This window comes from Ascaphus truei, chromosome 10 (assembly GCF_040206685.1).
Source record: "Ascaphus truei isolate aAscTru1 chromosome 10, aAscTru1.hap1, whole genome shotgun sequence".
Taxonomy (NCBI): domain Eukaryota; kingdom Metazoa; phylum Chordata; class Amphibia; order Anura; family Ascaphidae; genus Ascaphus; species Ascaphus truei.
The window spans coordinates 47712486-47735807 of record NC_134492.1 but is presented as its reverse complement, the minus strand read 5'-3'; the positions used below and the strand labels follow the sequence as shown (position 1 = coordinate 47735807).

General features: G+C 39.9%; 1 protein-coding gene and 1 long non-coding RNA gene across 2 annotated transcripts in view; one reads left to right on the top strand and one right to left on the bottom strand.

The window, feature by feature from the left end:
- Positions 1-20958, bottom strand: part of BRINP3 (BMP/retinoic acid inducible neural specific 3) — a 642890-nt gene extending 621932 nt beyond the window's left edge. The window contains exon 1 of the mRNA XM_075616874.1: positions 20169-20958. The gene's annotated coding sequence lies outside the window, so the exon portion shown is untranslated. The remainder of the gene's footprint in view (positions 1-20168) is intronic.
- Positions 20647-23322, top strand: part of LOC142503931 (uncharacterized) — a 55780-nt gene continuing 53104 nt past the window's right edge. The window contains exons 1-2 of the long non-coding RNA XR_012804129.1: positions 20647-21256; positions 21711-21893. This is a non-coding gene — a long non-coding RNA (uncharacterized LOC142503931). The remainder of the gene's footprint in view (positions 21257-21710; positions 21894-23322) is intronic.

Genomic DNA, 23322 nt, shown 5'->3' with positions numbered 1-23322 from the left:
TGATGATGTTTTAAAAGCTGGATTAGATGTGTTTTTAATTATTTTGTGAGTTTAAAGTATTTTAAAATTAGATAGATGTATTATTCCTTGGTATTGTATTGTGTGTTTGAGGAAGGTCAGGGATACTGTAGGTACTGTAGGCTTGGTTTGGAAAGGTTGTATTTTTGTCGGTACTTATATTTTTTCAAAGGCTTAATTGTTCTGCTCTAGGCGTGAATCTGTTAATGGTTTCATTGTTCATGATTGAGTGTGAAATGTTTAGAGATCTAAATAATGATTGCTAATTGATTTTTGTTTACGTTGATTAATTTGCAGAATGTATACAGTATGGTGCATAGATTTTATGCATTTTGGAATGTGACTTTTTTCATTGGTTTGTGATCATATACAGTACAGTAGATTGTGAGATCAGTTAGGATTTTTAAAGGAAATTGATTTTTAATGTAGTGTCTGTATGGAGAAGTGTTTGGTTGTAGAACAGTATGGTTTTGATAACCCTTCTACATTTATTTGTACTGTATATTTGGTTTATCATGGGTGTGTATATAACGTGTGTATATATATATACTGTATATATCTCTCTCTCTCTCTTTCTCTCTGTCTCTCTGTATGTATATATATACAGTATATATATATATAGTTGCATGATGAAGCCACAGTACAAATTCATGGGTGAAGGGTGGGTATCGTGCCTGTGTGGCTTAACCCCTTAATTACCTTTGCGGTTATTATCCGATAAGGTGTTTAAGGGGTTAATTGATATCTGAATGTAATTGCAATGTATTGGCTTGGTTTTGGCTATGTTTTGTGTGGGCAAGAGAAGGAAGGCGCTGGCGTCGGACACTTCGTATTGATGAGGTCAGTAGTACTTTATTTATTTGTATATGCTAGTTAATGTTTTTAATAATGGGCAATTAATCTATTATCCATATCTGGATAATAGTTATTTTGCACATTATTGTACTGTAGGTGTTGGGGGGGAGGGTGTATGTATTGAATGTATTGGCCAGGTTTATTTTTTTTACATTCAGGGTTACTTCCGTGGTTTTGCGTGGGACCTCTGGAGACCACCCGCGGGGAATCCTCGGGTATCCTAAAGGGTAGCAGGCTGGTGGTTCCACGGGTGACACATGCGGGGATGATGATGTGTGGTCCCACTTCTGTGGGGGCACCGCGGACCCGTAGTCTGCGGGCATGACGATGTGTGGTCCCACTTCTGTGGGGGCACCTCCGAGCCGTAGGTGCGGGGATGATGATGTGTGGTCCCACTTCTGTGGGGGCACCGCGGACCCGTAGTGAGCACCCGTGAGTTCCCCAGACCCCCATGGGAACCACCCGAGGCCCCGCAGACACCTGTGGGTTTGACCCGGGGCTCCCAGACATCCTTGGGCCTACCGTGTGGACCCAATTGAGGCTCACGGTGACCCAAGGAGACCACCTGGGCGCCATGGTGCTGGCAGGATCCACCAGCAGGCCTCCAGAACCTGTGGAATGCTGCTGGTAAACTGTAGGTCTGTCCAGGTGCCCTGCCAGCCCACCGGGGACTAGCGTGGGGCTGCGTTATGGACCCTGAATGTAAAAGAATAAATCTTGTATTTATGGGGGGGGGGGGCACAGGGGGTGGGTAATGTATTTAATAAATAGAATGCTGTTTATTGTGGGTGATTGTACTGTTTTTATTGTGGGTACTGGGGTGGGGGTGGGGTGTTTCCCCAACGGTATGTGGGTAGGCCTCCCTTGTGGGTAGTTAGTGGGTGAGGGTTGAGGGTGGTTAGGCCTCACGGGGTGGGGGGTTAGAGTGGGAGGGTATGTACAGTAGGCGTCCCAAGTGGTGGGTGAGGGCGGGTTAACCCCTTCATGACTGTAGCGGTTAATAACCGCTATGGTGATTAAGGGGTTAGGGGACATTACTTTGAAAGTGTTATTTTTTTTCTCTGTTTTACTGTACAGCAGCGGAGGTTGCCATGGGTAGTGGGTAGTGTATTGAATGTATTTATTGGTTATTATGCGTTAACCCCTTCATTACCTTAGCGGCTATACGCTATGCTAATGAAGCCTCGTTTCTGAACTTTTAATAATATTGTGCAGGAGCAGGGGGTCCCCTGAGATTAGATTTCTGTCTCAGGGAACCCCCTGCTCACTCTACAATATTATTAAAAAGACAGAAATGCTGCTTCTTTACCATAGCGCATACTGTAGCCGCTAAGCTAAAGAATGATTCTTTAATGATGTGTGTGTTTTATTCACAGTGTAGATGTTCTCCGGAGCTGAAGCGCACAGGTTTCAGGTCTGGGGACCCCGTGCCCCCCGAGATACAGGCCCCTTTAGGGGGTGCCGGTATCCCTCTGCTCTGCTTGGTTTACAGGCCGCGATCACGTGATCGGACCTTTAAACCAAGCAGAGGGCTACCGGCACCCCCTAAAGGGGCCTGTATCTCGGGGGGCACGGGGTCCCCAGACCTAAAACCTGTGCGGTTCAGCTCCAGAGACCCCCTGCACATCTACACTATCAATAAAAATGTATTTCAAATGTATTTATTTGTATTTATTTATTTATTTATTTATTGCGGGGATGCTGTGTGTGATTATTTTTTATTGTGTTTAGCGGGGGTGGGTGACGGGGTTTATAAATGTGAGTTTATAAATAAAATAAAGAATATTATTTATAGGGGCCTTAGAACAGAAGTTCCCACGCCAATTGCGCGCTCATTGCTCTTTTGTTACAATGTTGCTGGTCTTGCGGGTTTGCAGTCTGGCAGCAAAAAGCAGTTTGTAGTACTGAGTGTGAGATAAAGTAACCAGTTCTTTTATTGCTGAAGTCGCCACTAAAAACTTTTATTTACAAATACAGTACAAAAACCGTGCAACACACAACAACATTCAGTATCCTTTGTTTAAGTACAGCAGGTACTATAGGGTAAAACATGTACTGTACAGTACAGCACAACATTACAGTATGGTCTCACTGAAAGTCCTCCCCATTTTCCAGCCATGGCCGATGCCTTGCATGGCGCAAAACGCCATTAATGCAGTCTCTAACGCCTCTCATTACAGGATCTGTAACAGGGTAATAGCGCTGCATTTCTTCCACAATCTTTTTCCTTAAATTGGCAGGAAGGGCATTTTTTTGGCGATTCCCATCATAGTTCACTTTGAACACCCACTCGCAGTACAATGTGTAGGGAACATGGTGTTTAAATATGATCAAGGCATACTTGTGTGGTATACCAGCACTCCTCACCCTATACTTCTCCCTCAGCGCCGGTGTCAGATCGCACAGGGAGATGTCGGGCACTGTTTGTATGCGAGCGGGTGTAGGAAGTCTTTTGGGAGCGGGTGTACTTGAGGCGATGGGCAATGGTAGGGTGTCTGGGAGGAAGCTTTCCTCCGGTAGTGGTCGCCGGGTTGTCTCCTGGCGTGGTCTAGATGGGGTTGTCATGTCCTCCTCAATAGCATAGTACACTGTATCTTCTGGTGGAGGGTGTGTGCTTGGTGATGGAAGGGGGTCGAAGGTACCATGCATCACATCCATGTCACCCCCCTGCTCCAGCGTCGGGGAAACAGGGGCATTAACACCGAGCAAATAATGTATGCCCGCTATGTCTGCCTCTATCTTGTCCATCCGTTGATCCATCCGTTGCTCCATATGTAGCATCCGTTGATCCAGCCGTTGCTCCATATGTAGCACCGACTCCAGAAGCAGATCTAGCTTTGCCAGCACACTAGAATTCCCGGGGAGATCCACACTTAGCCCATTCAGGATCCGGTCCAACGAGCTGCTTGTGCATGGCATCTGGAGATCTGGGGGGATGGGTGCAACGGAGGATGAGATGGGGGTTCCCTGGAGAGAAGCGGCATCGATGGAGAGTGGAAGAGGTGACCTGGGGATGCCCGGTACAGGAGAAGCTGCAGCGTGGTGGAAGAGGGATGGAGAAGGTGACCGCTGGATTTCCGGGAGAGAAGCAGAGTCGTCCAAGAGCAAAGGAGACAGTGACCCGTTGATTTCAGAGGCAGCAGCATCTTCAGATGGAACCGGAGAAGATGGGGGTGGAGAAGCCGGGCTGAAGATTTCCGGGACAGCTACAGCAGAGTCGTCGAAGCATATGGGAGCAAGTGGTCTGCGGATTCGGTGAGTTGGCTGCCATGCGTCTTGCGAACCGAGCACAGTACCGTATTTCTTCTTCACATAATAAGGCTGACGTGTTTTAAAAGCCTTAGCCTTTGGGGTCAGCAGAAGGTTTTCTTTGTTGGCCTTAGCCTGTCGCTTTGCCTTTGGCTTGGGAACGGTAACTGCCTTTCTTTTTTTCAGTGTGGCAGGCACAGCAGAGGTGAGATGATTCTTTCGTCCATAGAACCGGGGATGCTCCATGTAAGCGGGAGACACAATGCAGTATCTGGACAATGCCTCAGATAAAGATCAGCAAGTGGTGGGCTATGCAACGTGTACAACCTTTTATGCATGGCTGCCAGGTACAGGTGTTGAAAGTGGGTGGTCTGTTATGTGAGTCATTAACATATAAATACACCATCCATTTTGTGGATTCACTGCACATTGAATACACATCGACTAAACATCGAATACACATTCTTGTGTTTGTATTTCTTTCTACAGTACTCGCAGCAATGCCTGTTAAGAAGATTTCAAAGGATCTCAGCATGAGAATGAAGGAGATGTACACGAGCGGACAACGAATTGCAGATATCCAGCGCTGGTTAACTGCTTCTGGCCTCGTTGTGCCATCAAGCACTGTGTGCTATCATGCACAAGGAAAAAACAGAGACCGCAAAAAGGCACCAAGGGTAACAAATGCGTAAGTATACTGTATTTATAAAACTTAACCAAAAAAAATATAGAAAACTGTAGTGTACATCTACAGTATACCGTATTTATATAGTATATTTATTATATTACAACAGTATATACTGTAGTGTACTGTATGTGTGGTCAATTTATATTTTTTGTGCAGCAGTATACACTTTTGGTACTGTATATTGCAATTCATCTGACAACGGAATATACAGTATATGATGTGTATTTATTATGATATAACAACAGTATACCGTATTTATATAGTATATTTATTATATTACAACAGTATATACTGTAGTGTACTGTATGTGTGGTCAATTTATATTTTTTGTGCAGCAGTATACACTTTTGGTACTGTATATTGCAATTCATCTGACAACGGAATATACAGTATATGATGTGTATTTATTATGATATAACAACAGTATACCGTATTTATATAGTATATTTATTATATTACAACAGTATATACTGTAGTGTACTGTATGTGTGGTCAATTTATATTTTTTGTGCAGCAGTATACACTTTTGGTATATTGCAATTCATCTGACAACGGAATATACAGTATATGATGTGTATTTATTATGATATAACAACAGTATACCGTATTTATATAGTATATTTATTATATTACAACAGTATATACTGTAGTGTACTGTATGTGTGGTCAATTTATATTTTTTGTGCAGCAGTATACACTTTTGGTATATTGCAATTCATCTGACAACGGAATATACAGTATATGATGTGTATTTATTATGATATAACAACAGTATACCGTATTTATATAGTATATTTATTATATTACAACAGTATATACTGTAGTGTACTGTATGTGTGGTCAATTTATATTTTTTGTGCAGCAGTATACACTTTTGGTACTGTATATTGCAATTCATCTGACAACGGAATATACAGTATATGATGTGTATTTATTATGATACAGTATAACAACAGTATATTTATATAGTATATTTATATTACAACAGTACTGTATACTGTATATTTTGTCTATTTATATTTATAGTACAGCAGTATACATTTTTTGTATATTTATATTTACTGTATATTACAACATTACATGTACAGTATACAGTATACATTTTATATTGCTGCATATTAATAACACAATATAATTTCTTTGCATTGTAGGGAGACTACTCTTCTGGTGGACAGAATAAGTGAGGAGAATGATGAGAGGAGCGCATTAAGGGTTAAAAACACTCTTCAGGAAAACCACAATCTGACTGTATCCGAGAGCAGCATAAAGAAGATGAGACGCAGAATTGGATGGAAATATGGACGTGTGAGGTTAGTAGTGGACAGTACAGGAGGTACTGTACTGTAAAGTAAAAATGTTGTTTTGCAAACTGTACTGCGCTGTGACGCTAACATTTTTTATTCATTGTCATTACAGAGCGTACCCCATGATACGGGACGCAAACAAAATCAAAAGAGTGCTCCAGGCCCAGGCATGGATCGACAGCGGTGAGACTTTCCAGGATTGCATCTTCACTGATGAGTCTACTGTGTCGCTGGAGAGATTTGCAAGATTTGCGTTCCACAAAAAAGGCCGCATAACTTTGAAGCCACGGCCAAAACACCCTGTGAAGCTGCATGTGTGGGGTGCCATCTCTAGGCGTGGACCGGGATGCATTGTCGTCTTTGAAGGTACAATTTCTCAAATATAATGCCGCCTAATGCACTGTACTTGACTAGTGTTGCCTTACCGTATGCACTGTACTGTACTATTGAGCACTTTTCTTTTCTTGCTATAGGAATCATGAATAAAGATTTCTTCCAAGACAACATTGTGCCCGTGATAGTGCGATACATCACACAAGACTTTCCCAATGGTCATCGCTTTTACCAGGACAATGATCCCAAGCACACCGCGTCGACGGCGCATATCCTTGAGCGCGGCATCAACTGGGTGAAGACGCCAGCGGAGTAAGTGTAGTAGACCGTGTCCCATTTATATGTTCCCCACTGTTTTTACTGTGTACTGTATCTCTTAAACTAATTGTCCTTTCTTTCCAATCACAGATCACCAGACTTCAATCCGATCGAAATGGTCTGGCATCAGCTGAAGGACCACATCCGTAAAGTGGCGAAACCCTCCAAGAAGGACGAGTTGTATACAGCCATAATGAGTTTTTGGAACGATGTACTCACCGAGGAACGATGCAATAAATATATAGACCATATTGCCACTGTGTTGCCCATTGTCATCGCGCGCAATGGACAAGCATCAGGAAAGTAGTACAGTGCTGTAGTATTGTACAGTAGGTACACTATGATACAGGTAAGTATGGCACAGATTTTAGCTTTCCCAATAGTCAGAGTTTACAGTAGTTCCAGTATACAGTACAGTAGACTAGTTTGACATACTACAGTAACTGCCTACTAACTGCTCCATTTTTTCTTTCCAGAGAAAGCTGCACCAGCCACCTACTGTACAGTAGGTCTACCATAATACAGTACGCACATACAGTACAGTACAGTAACTGAACAAAGTTTTTGTTTTCTTGTCGTTCCAGGAAAAAGGGTGCACCAGAGGGGAGGGGGGGCCTTGTGTTCGTCAAATCTGCTTGTGCAGTCAAATGTACAGTATATAAACAGCAGTAATGATGTACACAAAACCTCTCCTCTCTCAATGAACTACTGTACCGCAGACACAATGAGGATACTGTTACAGTATGAAGGGAAAAAGAACAGGATGGGTTATTTAACATTACAGTATACTGTGCAATATTTATACTGTATATTTATATATACTGTATTTTTATTCTAAAGGTATTCGAGAATGTACTCTACTAGATGAGGACCTGGTGACTTTCAACACTCTCAGACACACAGAAAGGATTATTTCACATCACTGTATATTTATCCTGTATATTTTCAGTAATTTAGAAGCAGTGGCTGTTCTGAACAGCCCAGGGCCAGTTTAACAAAACAATGGCTTGGATTGGATTAGCCAGACGATTGATGCTTGGCCAGGGAGGGATTAAAAACTCTAAGGGAGGGGGTGGGTGGTGTAGCTGTACTGTAGGATTGTACTGTGTCAGTATTTCCAACGCCAGGTCACCCTAATAATTGCATTAATAAACCCCCAAAGACAAGGCCCAAATATACTAGTACAGTATACAGTACTGTAAAGTATGTATTATTGTGTGTTGATGTTTTGAATTGCTGTTAACTTGAAATGTTTCACCATTGTATTGTACTGTATTTGTAAATAAAAGTATTTTGTGGCGACTTCAGCAATAAAAGAACTGGTTAATTTATCTCACATAAAGTACGTGAATACGACCGCAATCACCATTGTACAGTAAATGGGTGCATAGGATGGAACGACAGGTGCTAAAGGGGTATAAATATGATACTGTATTTATCAGTATTGATCAAAGAGAATTGATCAGAAGGATTCCCCTTATAAAGTATACAGCACTCTATTGTCATTCATACAGTACAGTATACTGTAGTAAAAGGTAGACAACACATGGTCTTGCAGTACAGTATACTGTATTACTAAAAATCTGTCAGGTTGACCAGAATCACTGCGGATATCGGAAAATAATACAATTTTATTAATTCTACGTACTGTATATAAGGGGAATCCTTCTGATCAACTCTCTTTGATCAACACTGATAAATACAGTAATTTATCTCACACTCAGTACTACAAACTGCTTTTTGCTTGCAATAAACAAACAAACAGGGAAGCGCTACTGTATACTGTATGAGTTAGGATCAGGCCCAGCAGCCACTTTATGTTGAAAACCACATATGAAATGAGCATAAATTTGCATGAATAATTACACAAAAATATATAAAATAAATAGCACAAGTCTCTGACAGAGAGAAATTGTCCAGGTGGTGTGGATACAGGTTAATGCCCCTGTCTGATAGGACAGACTCGGGCAAGAATGGCCTGTGAGAGGTGAAAATCCAGAATGGTAGCTGGGATGGAAAGCGCTACCAACTGTGCAGGTATTGAAGTGTGTAGAAATGGGAAGGTGCCGTAGGCATCAAATGTGGAAAGCGCTCACCCAGACTTCATACACTGCGCTTTTTGCTTGCATCCTGCAAAGCCGCAAGACCAGCAACATTGTAAAAAAAGAGCAAAAAAAAGAGCAATGAGCGCGAAATTGGCGTGGGAACTTCTGTTCTAGGGCCCCTAGAAATAATATTCTTTATTTTAGTTATAAACTCACATTTATATATAAAGTATATATTTATTTCTCTTCATGTATTTATTTAGATTTATTTATTAATTGTGGAGCTGCTGTGCGTGAGGGGCCATGGCCAGGATGGGGGGGGGGGGGGGGGGGGGGTAACGGTACAGTATGTGGGTAGGGGGTGAGGGTGGTTAGACCTCACAGTACATTATGCACATTGGGCCCCCCTCCTCCCCACATTTACATACTGTACACTACACGACATCAATGCAGGGAGGGTTTACCAATGCAGGGAGGGTTTACCAATGCAGGTAAGGCTTTAGGCCTTTATATCTCTCTCCCTTCAGTGTAATCTACTTAACAGAAACATTAGGGGGGGAAGGGGCTTTAGGCCTTTATATCTCTCTCCCTTCAGTGTAATCTGCTTAACACAAACATTAGGGGGGAAGGGGCTTTAGGCCTTTATATCTCTCTCCCTTCAGTGTAATCTACTTAACAGAAACATTAGGGGGGGAAGGGGCTTTAGGCCTTTATATCTCTCTCCCTTCAGTGTAATCTGTTTAACACAAACATTAGGGGGGAAGGGGTTTTTAAACAATGCTGTGTATAATGTATAAGGTTTTTTACAATTAGATAGATGTAATCCTTGGTATTGTAAGGGTTAGTTTGGTTTTAAATTGTCTTTTCTGGTTGTTACTTACAGTATATATTGATTTTGGTTTACTTGCTTGGTTAAAATACTTTTTGGTATTGTAGTGTGCATTATCCTTAGCGTTGTATACTGTAGGTGCCTTTAAACCCAGTAACCTACTGTATTGTGATTCACTTTGATTCTCCCTAGTGTTTTTTGAGTCACTATCCTTTTCATGTTTAGGGTTGACAGTGTGTGTCGTTCCCTAGTGCTGTTCATTAGTGTTTAAGGGTCCATGCCTCTTTTTTAAGTGTTTTTAAATCATGTACTGTTTATTCATCCCTTTTTGCACTGTGTCAAATAAATAAACAAATATATCAATTGCATACCTGAGTGCTCCCATACGGGTTACTTTTTTCTCTTTTCACTCACATACAGTATGTATATATATATATATATATATATATATATATATATATATATATATATATATATATATATACAGTATATATACACAGTGTATATATGTATACTGTATATATATATATATATATATATATATATATATATATATATATATATATATATATATATATACAGTGTATATACTGTACAGTATATATTTATTTCTCTTCATGTCTTTATTTATTTATTTATTTATTTAGATTTATTTATTAATTGTGGGGCTGCTGTGCGTGAATTTTTTTTATTGGGGGTGAGGGGGGTGTTTGGCCCTTGGTGTGAGTTTACGACTTGCAGCAGCAGCAGCAGCACAATTAATAAATAAATATAAATAAATAAATAAATAAATGACAATAAATACATTTGAAATACATTTTTATTGATAGTGTACATGTGCAGGGGGTCTCTGGAGCTGAAGCGCACAGGTTTCAGGTCTGGGGACCCCGTGCCCCCCGAGATACAGGCCCCTTTAGGGGGTGCCGGTATCCCTCTGCTCTGCTTGGTTTACAGGCCGCGATCACGTGATCGGGACCTTTAAACGCAGAGCACTCAGCACTCAGAAACACAGGCCAGCCAGATTTAAACACACACACAATAGGGGGAGGTTTTTTTTACATAGCTTGCAGGGAAGCTTAACGCACACACACAATAGGGGGATAGGGGGATAGGGGGAGGTTTTTTTTACATAGATTAGAGAGAAGGCAGGGCGTTTTAAAAGCGAGAATAGGGGGAGGGGGTTTTACATAGATTTTATTTATTTATTTATTTAGATTTATTTATTAATTGTGGGGCTGCTGTGCGTGAATTTTTTTTATTGGGGGTGAGGGGGGTGTTTGGCCCTTGGTGTGAGTTTACGACTTGCAGCAGCAGCAGCAGCACAATTAATAAATAAATATAAATAAATAAATAAATAAATGACAATAAATACATTTGAAATACATTTTTATTGATAGTGTACATGTGCAGGGGGTCTCCGGAGCTGAAGCGCACAGGTTTCAGGTCTGGGGACCCCGTGCCCCCCGAGATACAGGCCCCTTTAGGGGGTGCCGGTATCCCTCTGCTCTGCTTGGTTTACAGGCCGCGATCACGTGATCGGGACCTTTAAACGCAGAGCACTCAGCACTCAGAAACACAGGCCAGCCAGATTTAAACACACACACAATAGGGGGAGGTTTTTTTTACATAGCTTGCAGGGAAGCTTAACGCACACACACAATAGGGGGATAGGGGGATAGGGGGAGGTTTTTTTTACATAGATTAGAGAGAAGGCAGGGCGTTTTAAAAGCGAGAATAGGGGGAGGGGGTTTTACATAGATTTTATTTATTTATTTATTTAGATTTATTTATTAATTGTGGGGCTGCTGTGCGTGAATTTTTTTTATTGGGGGTGAGGGGGGTGTTTGGCCCTTGGTGTGAGTTTACGACTTGCAGCAGCAGCAGCAGCACAATTAATAAATAAATATAAATAAATAAATAAATAAATGACAATAAATACATTTGAAATACATTTTTATTGATAGTGTACATGTGCAGGGGGTCTCCGGAGCTGAAGCGCACAGGTTTCAGGTCTGGGGACCCCGTGCCCCCCGAGATACAGGCCCCTTTAGGGGGTGCCGGTATCCCTCTGCTCTGCTTGGTTTACAGGCCGCGATCACGTGATCGGGACCTTTAAACGCAGAGCACTCAGCACTCAGAAACACAGGCCAGCCAGATTTAAACACACACACAATAGGGGGAGGTTTTTTTTACATAGCTTGCAGGGAAGCTTAACGCACACACACAATAGGGGGATAGGGGGATAGGGGGAGGTTTTTTTTACATAGATTAGAGAGAAGGCAGGGCGTTTTAAAAGCGAGAATAGGGGGAGGGGGTTTTACATAGATTTTATTTATTTATTTATTTAGATTTATTTATTAATTGTGGGGCTGCTGTGCGTGAATTTTTTTTATTGGGGGTGAGGGGGGTGTTTGGCCCTTGGTGTGAGTTTACGACTTGCAGCAGCAGCAGCAGCACAATTAATAAATAAATATAAATAAATAAATAAATAAATGACAATAAATACATTTGAAATACATTTTTATTGATAGTGTACATGTGCAGGGGGTCTCCGGAGCTGAAGCGCACAGGTTTCAGGTCTGGGGACCCCGTGCCCCCCGAGATACAGGCCCCTTTAGGGGGTGCCGGTATCCCTCTGCTCTGCTTGGTTTACAGGCCGCGATCACGTGATCGGGACCTTTAAACGCAGAGCACTCAGCACTCAGAAACACAGGCCAGCCAGATTTAAACACACACACAATAGGGGGAGGTTTTTTTTACATAGCTTGCAGGGAAGCTTAACGCACACACACAATAGGGGGATAGGGGGATAGGGGGAGGTTTTTTTTACATAGATTAGAGAGAAGGCAGGGCGTTTTAAAAGCGAGAATAGGGGGAGGGGGTTTTACATAGATTTTATTTATTTATTTATTTAGATTTATTTATTAATTGTGGGGCTGCTGTGCGTGAATTTTTTTTATTGGGGGTGAGGGGGGTGTTTGGCCCTTGGTGTGAGTTTACGACTTGCAGCAGCAGCAGCAGCACAATTAATAAATAAATATAAATAAATAAATAAATAAATGACAATAAATACATTTGAAATACATTTTTATTGATAGTGTACATGTGCAGGGGGTCTCCGGAGCTGAAGCGCACAGGTTTCAGGTCTGGGGACCCCGTGCCCCCCGAGATACAGGCCCCTTTAGGGGGTGCCGGTATCCCTCTGCTCTGCTTGGTTTACAGGCCGCGATCACGTGATCGGGACCTTTAAACGCAGAGCACTCAGCACTCAGAAACACAGGCCAGCCAGATTTAAACACACACACAATAGGGGGAGGTTTTTTTTACATAGCTTGCAGGGAAGCTTAACGCACACACACAATAGGGGGATAGGGGGATAGGGGGAGGTTTTTTTTACATAGATTAGAGAGAAGGCAGGGCGTTTTAAAAGCGAGAATAGGGGGAGGGGGTTTTACATAGATTTTATTTATTTATTTATTTAGATTTATTTATTAATTGTGGGGCTGCTGTGCGTGAATTTTTTTTATTGGGGGTGAGGGGGGTGTTTGGCCCTTGGTGTGAGTTTACGACTTGCAGCAGCAGCAGCAGCACAATTAATAAATAAATATAAATAAATAAATAAATAAATGACAATAAATACATTTGAAATACATTTTTATTGATAGTGTACATGTGCAGGGGGTCTCCGGAGCTGAAGCGCACAGGTTTCAGGTCTGGGGACCCCGTGCCCCCCGAGATACAGGCCCCTTTAGGGGGTGCCGGTATCCCTCTGCTCTGCTTGGTTTACAGGCCGCGATCACGTGATCGGACCTTTAAACCAAGCAGAGGGCTACCGGCACCCCCTAAAGGGGCCTGTATCTCGGGGGGCACGGGGTCCCCAGACCTAAAACCACCGCGGTTCAGCTCCGGAGACCCCCTGCACATCTACACTATCAATAAAAATGTATTTCCAATGTATTTATTGTCATTTATTTATTTATTTTTTGGCGGCTGCTGTGTGTGTGTATTTTTTTATTGTGGGTAGCGGGAGGGTGGGTGAATGGGGTATTCGCCCCAACGATGCTTGGGGAGGGCTTGCGGGGGGGGGGGGGGGTGGGGTAGCGGGAGGGCTTAACCCCTTCATGACCGTAGCGGTATTAACTGCTACGATCGTGAAGGGGTTAAGTGCACCCGCAACCCCCCCCCCCCTCCCGCAAGTCCTAAACTCACACCAAGGGCCAAATACCCCCCTCACCCATCCCCACTACACACAATAAAGCGGGCACGGTGGGTTAACCCCTTCATTGCCTTAGCGGCTATCAGCTATGGTAATGACGCAGCATTTTCCGTATTTTTAATAATATTGATCAGGAGCAGGGGGGTTCCCTGAGCATTAATTTCTGGCTCAGGGAACCCCCTGCTCACTGTACAATATTATTAAATCTCTCTCTGCTGCAAACACATCTCGCCCCCAGTATGTGCAGTAATTTACTGAACATGTACTGTAGAATAAATGCATACAGTAGTTTTATTTATTCGGGTTTATTACACAGTATACTGTATGGCCGGAAAACATCAGCATACAGTACAATATAATCCATCGAAATCCCCCCATTAGCCGTTTTCTTTTCTGAGGAAAAACAAAATGAAAAGTTTTAATGTACAGTAATGGTCAGCCCCCTAAAGAAGTTCCCAGCCAGCCCCACCAAAATAATACGGCAAAAATACAGTACTCACCATACTGTACAGTACAGTATTACTAAATTTCCCATTCAGCTTGCGCTGGCGCCGGCCCACTTCCAGTCCAGCTTTCATCATTTTGCAGAGGGACTAGCCCACCTGTAGTCAGCGGGAAATCGCTTAGGTACATGCAAGCTTCATCAAAACTGGCTGCGAAATCCATCTCAGATTTGTCACCGACGGCGGGACCATGATGATAAGCTGGTGCTGCTGCTGGTTCTGGTTCTGGTTCTGGCGCATTGCTTGGCAGGGACTGTCGCTTCTTATTTCGTTTTAACACGACCCTTCGCCTTTTGCCGCCTCCATTATCATAGATACGGGAAAAACCCTGTGACACACACCAATACCCTCCAACAAATTGGGGCTCAATACGGTGAAAACAGGGGTCACTACATAACCTTTTCCTTATTGCATGCTTCCACAAATGAGGAGTTGGCGAAAATCTGTAAAAGTCATAATTTTCGATAAAATACTGATAAATTTGAACAACTGTTGCCATCTTATCCTCTGTTGCATTTATAGCGGCCCATATCAAATAAGCATAACTTCTGTCAGGTTTTTGGAACACGGGCTCCACTTGTTCACTCATGTCTCTGTAGAATAGTGTAAGTGAAAATGATCTTTGTCTTTATTTAATACATTACTGTATGTAAAGCCTAAATTGATACATTTTTTGCAACTATTCCTTCAGTCTCAAGGACAAGTTACACAATAGCATACTGTACTGGGATAAAGTAACTTTTTTTGGAAACGAAACAACTTGCAAAGGCCACACATTACTTAAGTCATGAGTTTATGCCATCTGGTGGACAATCGAAACATCGCAGCCTAGTAAATCATTCTCATTATCATTTAACAAGATCAGGCCCCCGTCAGCCAGGCATGAACCGTGGCTGGGAAGGCAAGCGCAACGAAGCATGCAAGAGGTGAGCAGTGGCGGATTCCAGGTTTCTGCCAGGTACAAACCAGGCATTTGCTCGAATAAAGTGTGTCGGTGCAGTAAATGATGACTGAATTATTTCCATTGATATGGTGAGAATATAATTTGCCATATATATATATCGCAAATTATGTAATATAATTATATATATAATTATATAATATAAATATATATATATATATACACACATATATATACCTATTCATTTTAAGTATGAATGTATTATTTTATGCAAACTAGAGATGCATTCATATGTCAGTATTAGCAGGGCCGCCGACAGGGGGAGAGAGACGGGACAATTGTTTTGGGCCCGGCGGCTCCATGGTAGTCCTGGGCCCTGGGTAAGCTGTCTGCGGGTTTATTCAATAGCTATTTTATCAACCCCCCTGCAGGCTCTTGGATACATTGCTATATTACCATTCTTCCCCCCACATACTATTTTTTTTTTACAACACATTTTCCGGTGTATCCTTGTTTTCCATCCCTCCCCTCCCCATGGTACCCCTAATTTTATGGATTTACGAACCTTGACATTAGAGGGTGGTTATTACTCACAGGGACTTATGACGAAGTTAATAATTTGGCATTGAGCTTCTACTCCCTTACACGCTACAGATAACTACGCAGCAGGCTCCTCTATATATTACCATACACTGAGCCTGGCAAAAATGGTGACTGCGGACACAAGCATTGCCTTTACATTAAAATGTATACAGTAGTGCATAATCACTATTACCTTGCCCACCGAGCAGTCCAGTTTGTGACATTTGTCATCCTAAATGTAAGTGACCACCTTTTTCCTCGCTATCTACTACAGTATGTAACCTAATTACGGATCCACTTTTATATCTCTGGCCTCGAGTAGATTCGCTGAATATGTTCCAAATACCCCTATTTTTTTATTGTATATAGTATTAATAAAAAAGTGTTTTATTTACTTCCTAACTATCACATTTGTTATGTTCCTGGGTAATTGCCTCCCTTAGGGTAGTTTTTCACTGAGCTCCTGCCCTCAATAGACTTATACTTAAAATAGTATACATACAGTACAATCCCTATTGATTCTTATACTAGTATATATTTAGCTATTGATATACTGTATAGGTTTGTTGAGTCGGTGCATCCAGTTTGGGGACTTTTTGGTGTCTCACCCACAACCCGGAGGCTCTAGACATTATTGTCTGTTTGAGTACTGTATATCTTAGACTCTGTAAGAAAATATACAACATACTGTAAATAAACAGATATATATTTTAATTGGTTGCTCTGTTCTAGCAATGCAACATACAATACAACAGGTGTGTAATAATAGAGCAAATAAGTATTGTCTTTCTAAATCTTTTTCCATCATGATATATTGTACAATTTTTAGACATTTACTAAAATATTTAGACTTCATTGTCTTTTTTTTTTTGTTTTAACAAAATTAAGAAGACAAAACATGAAAGGTAACAAGAGACACACCAAACGTCAACTGATTAAGGGACCAAGAGAAAAAAAAGTACAAAAGAAGATCACAGAAACAGATTCTTGTCTTGTAATAAGCTATTGTGTTATTTTCCACATTCTTACCTCTGATAACTGATGGACAATGTTCCTGTAAGGTAAAAATTAGAAGTAGCGATGCTTGAATACCAGTCACTACTTTATTAACTCTTCTTATCACTGTGTTACACTTTCACCACTCACTTTCCTGGTTGTTACTCTTCTTTTCTTCTTTCAATACTTTCCCATCCATTGCAATATTGCAATATTAACTTTTAACATCAAAATATTTTGCATTATGAAGAACCACAGTCTTACTGCAATACATGTATCTTTCTCTCTTTCCTGAAGCTTCTTTTTTTTATACTGTAAACTTAATTGGCTCATTTTGCCTTCCTTTTCTACACTCTGTCTGAGGTATAGACAAATTCCTTTTCATATTATCTTACCCTTGTTGTCATTTATTAACAATGTATTCATTCATTTCACTATGCTGTACTCTCTCTTGTTTGCATTTTGCACACATACTGTATAGGGTATGTGTATCTCTGTATATTCCTTGCTTTTACACTCACTTTCTCTAGATAGCGCTATCTCTCTACCTCTACTTTCCTCGTCCCCTCCCAGAGCTCTTTATCTCTGCCATTCCATTTCTCTATCTGTAATCATTCCCTTCCCCCATCCTTCTTTTTCTCCCTGTCTCTTTCACACGCACAACTTCCCAGAAATGTAGGCACATACATTATAGCTTTCTTATTTCTGGTACCAATGACTAGGGGCAATAACAATCTATCAGTCATTCGTTTCGTGAAGGAGAGATGGTGCAATTGACAATACTGTGTGCCCTTGTCCATAAAACAATTCCAGCTCCAGCAGTCCCAAGGTTAGTAGCAGAACAGGACAAGAGCCATTTGAGACCTAGAATCTGCTGAGCTGCAGATACAGTGTGGAACATTGAACAGCCATCAAACTCCAAAGGGACCCCTCCCCCTGCTGGTGTATAAAAGACACTTCCACAGTCAGACTAAAGAATTTCAAGTGTGTATGATATATAGAAACTAAAGCTTATTTTATTAAGTTGAAAATACTTGTTTGTCAATCAAGTTATATTGTTAATTACAAGTCCTATTTTATTTGTGTGCCTGAAAACTGAAAAAAGTACAAACTTAATTTGACTGTTAATAGTTCCCCACAATTCCTGCAGATGTATTATGTCTACAGATTACTAATGTTGCTGTTTGAATATAGTACTTATTTGAAGATCCAATGGGTGTCATAGTTTTTATTTTATTTTGTCCCCATAATGTATATACGTTTTATTAACTTGCCTAATCATATAATTGGCAATTACTGGTCACATCTGAAGGTGCCATTGAGATGTTCACATACAAGATAATGTATGTGAGCATACGTATCAGTAAAACAAATGTTTATAGTTGTCCACAATGACCATGTTGTAACATTAATTTAGTACTGATGAACTATGCTACCACTATATAACTGTAATAATAATATATGTAATAATTAAAGCTTGCATACACTTTAAGTAGCAGAAACAGTCATGTGAGACCCATTTAATGTTTGAAGGTTCTTGCAAAAAACTGCAGGGCACTAATTTACTGGCAATCTTTGGCATTAAAGAGCTAATGTATTAGTAATTATAATTATTATTATCATCAATAATAATTTAGCATACACCTTAAAGCAAAATCAATTGCATTTCCAGAAAGGATAGAATTAGTCATTGTCTATGTAGAAGAACAGATATAGCTTGGTGCAAAATCACTTACAATCCATGCAGAAATGCATATGGTATATGACGTGCTAAATTATCCTTAAACACTATAATTTTCACATATTCTAATAGATTCCTCAGAGTTGATTCCCTGCTGTATGTGTAATACTTTCTATATTTCTGCGCTGAAACAATAAATAGGAACGGTCTTGCCACTGCACATACAAAAGTTTAAGCCAAAAGCTTGAATAAGTAAATGTCAAAATTGTTTACAGAACTGCATTTGAAATGTCTTTTAAGTAAGTGGATTGAATATTAGCCAATTGTTAGTTGTGACATCAGCTTAAGTGGAAGGTTCATAATAAAGTATCATGAGGAATTTACTATCTTGATAGCTTTAATGCCACATCATTTAACATTATTGGAAGAATTGTACCTACAGTATAGATCTTGTAGCAACAAGGTGAAGCCTGTTTCAGCAAGGAGGTGATAGCAGGCTACAGTGGTGTGAATCTGTGACACATCATTTTCGGTTTGTTAGGAGATGAACTGCAATAGGGACACCAGCATACATTTTACATTGTAACCCTGTTCTTATGTAAAGAGACATAATGGAAATGGAACTTGTATACCTGTATGTGATAACATAAAACATTAATGGAATAGCGCATTATTATTGAAGTTACTGCATGACACATTATTATTCGTCACTGATTGATCCTATACACTTAACATAAATATTCCAGAAATTGTGTAGGGAGCTTAATTGGTTGGTTCTTTTATCAAATATTGTGTCATTCAAGCTTTTGTCTTATACAATATATGGATCTTTGAAATACAGCAACCTCAGTAATAAAGAAGTTTAGCATTCCCCACAGACTCTTGGATGATCAGAAAATTCCTGCAGTGAGCAAAAACCAGAATCACATGAAAAGGGGATTTATACTTTGGTATCTTGATGCACTACTGTATTTGTGTAACTGAAGACAGTAGTCATGATCTCAATTCTAGACCATTTCAGTAATTCCAAAATACTGTATCATTCAGAACTATTACTGAAGCCTCAATGGAACTAATGCATACATGCAACATTTCTTTCACATCACAAATTATCCTAAAGGAAATAATTACAGCTTAGGATATCATGAGCTACTGTACATATACACGATCTCCAATCTATCCACCTATCCATCTACTGTATCAATCCTCTACTATATACCGGTTTGAGCAATCTTAGAGGGCAGAGCAATGAACTTTTCTGATGTCCTGTATTCTTAGTATGTTCTTTCTTCTCCCATAAAACGTACATGTAAAAATTCCTTTACATAACTGAAATAGAAATGCAACTGCAGACGTTTGTAAGGCACTGGTAACTCGATTTTTTCTCAATATGTTTTCATTAATAAAGCAATGGGAAATTGAAATAAATTAACATTATTAAAGTTATATACATTATACGAGAGTGCGTGGTGACAAGATATATACGAAATATGACATCAAGACATAAATTATGTAAGACTATGAATATTGTATAATTAGGTTCTCATAGAGCAGCAGTTTTATTTATGTGTAAAACATTGTATTGGCATACTAAAGAAAATGCAATGCACTTTATCGTAGAATTACAATCTACGTAAAATTAACACTCACCAGATCACAAATAAGGAGGAAATATTATTGTCCGCCAAATGTATCCATCCAGAATAAAAAGATAAATTCCATAGTCTTCAAGACCAAACAGAGGAAAGGGTTTGTGACTGAACTTGAGTCACTCTGAGCAGCAGCTTTGTGGCACCACACCAAGTAAAACAGCCCAGAAACAGAGATACAGCAAAGCCACCCAAAATTATCATTCAGCACACAAAGATTAGGAGAACAGCATAAGAAATTGACTTGGAGATGATCCTCATGAAAAAAAAATGCAATAAAAAGAGGAATGTGTCAGAGTGGAAAACTATGCTAAGAAAACCGTGCAGGACCCAGGAGAAACACAGTGCAAATCTAAACAGCAAAGTAAAAATGTTGCTAAGGACTATGTGATAAAGAGAGAACTAGTGAGAGAAACTATAGTCATCCAGATAGATATAGCAGCTGTAATGATTTAGGGAGCTGGGGAGGATCCAATGAGAATTCAAGAGGCTGGAAGGCTATGAGAGATATGAACAGCCACAGAAATCCTGCACTGTTCTCAAGGAGCCTCAGCTCTCTCCAGATATAATGGTCATTTCAGCAGCACAATCCAACTCATTATTATTACTAATACTATTCTATTCAGTGCACTGCTTCCTCCCCACCCCCTTGAAATCCCCCTAATAAGCATCAAACTCCTCCTAGCAAACGACAGGCTAACCAAATTTGTAGTTATTTGCTCTAAAACTAATTTAAGCCTATAATATACAATAAGAGGGAGAAAATAGGATAAGAGAGCAGCAGTAGGGTGCCCAGTGGTTGCTGAGAATGAAAGGCTTTTTTTTTCACTCCAGCTTGTTAATTTGCAGAGCTAGTTGCCGCAAGCTCTTGAAATCTACTTTCATTTGCAATGCAACAGCACGATCAGCTTTAGCCAGAAACCTCGGTGAGCAAGCTACAGTAACAGTGTACATGGGCAGATGTTATTCACAGTATATTGAGGATTTTTTTTGTTACATTTGATTGTTTCTGCAACATGTCTAGAATAAAAGGGGAGGGAATGGTGAAGATTCTGACCTCTGAATTGATGGAAATGACAGATACACATGGTAAGATTCTTTATTTTCTGTGAATTTTCTCCGCATGGCAGTTCCATCCTTGGATAATTTATCACTACATTGCAAGAGACCGCTATGCTAACGTCTGCTTCCTCTAAATGTCAGATTTTGCATCATTAAATATTTGATTACCTTCGTATCTGTGTGTGTACATCCTGTATACAGATGGCTCATTTGTAATCCCAGTTGCGATTTTATAAATAGGTGTGTTGTGTCTGTGCATCATTCATCCCTTTACTTACATCAGCATCGTGGTGTGTGTGTGTGTGTGTGTGTGTGTGTGTGTGTGTGTGTGTGTGTGTGTGTGTGTGTGTGTGTGTGTGTGTGTGTGTGTGTGTGTGTGTGTGTGTGTGTGTGTGTGTGTGTGTGTGTGTGTGTGTGTGTGTGTGTGTGTGTGTGTGTACTTGATATGTATCATTATTCCATACAACATTCTTTCTTTCAGTATCGATTGTGTATGCAGCAACATCTCACCGTATATCTCAGCTGCATATTTTCCCTTTATACTGCCCCTTGGTCACATTTTGTATGAGACAGAAAAGGTAGAGTTAACACTGATTTGTTGGAGAGGTTTAAGGCTAGAAGGGTGTAAAGAAGAGGCATTTGCCCTGCTGCAATAATGCTCTTGGTAAGTCAGCCACTTTCTATTACTTGATGTAACAAAGAATCATTTTTCCGAAGTGAGTGAATTTGCTTTCTATATGCAAATCAGAAGCCATATGTTTCTCTTTTCCTGACATGATGCCTAAAATGTAAAACTGTTAATCTATTTGTGTTGAAAGGAAACATATAGGGATGAAGAAAGAGGGGGGAGGGGAAGAAAATGTATATAATTATATCAGATGTCTACCACCCCCACACAAACACCAACAACTCATTTATATGTATATACAGTATAGTCTGATTAATCAGAACATTGCATTAGTAATTGGTCTTAATAATATACGTTTCAGTATTATGTGGATTTGCTAATGCTGTAATGCTGTAAAGCCAGAAATTACAAAAACAGATTTGTGAAGTTTGGACCAAAGCATACAATGTATGCCTCATTTGTTCCCTTATATACTGTACTGTATATAATATGATGTTCCCCCGTTTGGATTTAGGAATTAGTTTCAAAAACATATACTATAGTTACAGAATGAGGGAAAATTATGATTATGGATTTCTAATACACATACAGTACAAATATACTGTATATAATTTTCTAAAATGCTGTTTCATTAACATGGTTCACTGTGCAGGCATCTTGCACTGACTATGAAATAGCCATTTCTTCTTAGGATATTCAGTAAGGGAATTGTCGAATTGCTATAAATCAGAGAATCACAGAGGAAACACAGAATGAAATGTCTATGTGATCAGGGTACAGCATTAGCAATCCCAGATACTGCAAGTACAGCAATTGATTTTCTTTACAGAGCAATGGTGTTTTTTTTATATCAGGAAACTGTCAACTTTTAGACATACAGATAATGTTTCATGTAGATGTTCTAATCTAATGCTATTCTCTATGTTCTCTCTCTAGGTTCTAATGCTACCTAAAGGATGTATTAATCCATCTTTTGTGTGTGTGTAGTAGCTCAGAAGAACAGTAAATACAATGTTTAGAAATGTAGAAAAGTGCATTCTAAATGTCTTGCTATATCTAAAGCTATTTAACAATAATATGTATATAGCTTCAAAATATGTTTAAATGTTATCATTATTTTTGAAAAATCTTGTCCACTGAAGAATGCTGTTTATAGCTTATAATAGCTTCTAGGAAGCTCATAATCAATATATTACTTGTGTTAACACTTTCATTTATGTACCAGGATACTGGTTACCATGAGGCAACAGTTCAGGACATGTATATGTGACATCTGAAAGGTTTAAGAATATCCATTATTTTTTCACACATGAATTTATGATTATGGAGATCATAAAACTGCATCACAGCTTTACTTTTTAACATCTTACCTACCTTTATTTAACGCTGAATTAACTATGGAGGAAACCAAAGAAAATGAGTATACTGCAATACAAAGTAATGCACTGTATGTCTGTATGTCTGC